Below are 1,599 nucleotides of genomic sequence, written 5' to 3'. Positions count from 1 at the left end.
GAGTTACAGTTTTAAAAGCGTCTCTTATGCGTGATTTCATATCGTGTGAAGTTGTCGGAAGCGTATGGTAGACAATTCCTTTTATGTACCCCACAAAAAGAAATCTAGTGGAGTTAAGGCCGGAGATCTGGGGGGCAATTTTGAAACCCATTTCTGCCAATAATGAGGCGGAGCTCCATCGAATTGAAGACACATGTTGATTCGTCATTCCAGCAATCAAACCATTTAAATGTCTTTCAAAAAAATAGGGTCCAATTAAATATTGTATGAGCGCGGATTCGTATCAGAATAATAATGAAAGTTGTGTCTATTCACGAGACCATTGTTGTGAAAAGTACATTCATCACTAAATAACACATTTTCGAAAAACTTTTCATTTTCTGCCATTTTAACTAACACCCACATGCAAAACTCAGTTCGGTTTTCAAAATCATTTCCATAAAGATCTTGGCAAAGTTGAATTTGAATGAAGGATAAAAGTTGTGATTTTTGATAATTCTGGCAATACTTGATTGACTAATGTTAGTACTTTTGGATATTAGATTTTGACTAACATTGGGATTTTCGATAACTGAACCAATTACCGCGAAAACATTTTCTTCATCTTCAGTGACAGATTTCCTTGTAATGGGTTTTTTATAATTGACACTCCCAGTTTCCTCAAACTGGTGTAATAAGCGCTTAAAAACTGTTGGCTTAGGATCATTTCTTTCAGGAAACTTTTGAGCATAAACTCGAGAAGCCAATAAATAATTTTTGACATTCTCCAAGGGTGAAAATCATGTCAATACGCTCTTCTCTTGGATAATTCTTCATTTCAACTTAGCAACACAATAATAATACTAAAATAACGACCAACACGTCTACAATTACAAAAAACAATACCACTCCAGCTATCAAAAAGTTTCAGTCAGTTTAGACTTTGCAGTCTAAACTGACAAATAAATTAAATTATTTGACATGTTCAAATGGCATAGCCAACTTAGATACATTGGAACCTTAACATAAACATCACCAAATGGTGCACAGAACGACTATTTGACGTATTTTGTAAAAAGCAAAAACTTAGCTATTAACATCCTAATACCATTCGATAGGCAATTAAAAATTTCATTTCCTGGTAAGTTAAAAATTATGGGGTTGTATTTAAATTAATCAAGTTAGAGTCACTTAAAGTTCTTATTTGATTAGTTTAAATTTGTGGACACCCTGTATAATATGGTAAGTTTATTATCATTGGGATATAAAATATTACATCTTGTTTCACTTCACTATAAATTACACTTACATAACTTAAATACTTCTAAAGTATTAGACACGTGAAAATTAGATCAGATTTTTATTAAATTCGTATTATTTAAAAAACCTTAAGATTTAGGTATTATAAACCTTATTAAAACAGACACTTATTTTGTTCAGCGAATCCAAAAATGCAATAATATACAGGACATTCGATTTAAAAAAACGCAACTTTGATACCTTTAGAGCCTTTGGGACATCCTGTACATTACAAAAATATTTTTTAAATGTGCGCTCGGTAGGCGTCGGACAATTCATAAAATAATACTTTTTAAAAATCAAACGGTTTAGCCGCAAACT

At 31.9% G+C, this 1,599-nt stretch overlaps 1 protein-coding gene across 7 annotated transcripts in view; it reads right to left on the bottom strand.

Moving 5' to 3' along the window:
• The window catches only part of LOC109539623 (C-terminal-binding protein), a 13,576-nt gene that overhangs the window by 4,667 nt on the left and 7,310 nt on the right, over positions 1-1,599 (bottom strand). The gene's annotated exons all lie outside the window — the stretch shown is intronic.

Source organism: Dendroctonus ponderosae, unplaced genomic scaffold (genome assembly GCF_020466585.1).
Source record: "Dendroctonus ponderosae isolate FM_Combo_2020 unplaced genomic scaffold, Dpon_F_20191213v2 Dpon_F_20191213_5, whole genome shotgun sequence".
NCBI lineage: Eukaryota > Metazoa > Arthropoda > Insecta > Coleoptera > Curculionidae > Dendroctonus > Dendroctonus ponderosae.
Note: the sequence above shows the minus strand (reverse complement) of the source record. Positions and strands in the feature narration are given on the sequence as shown.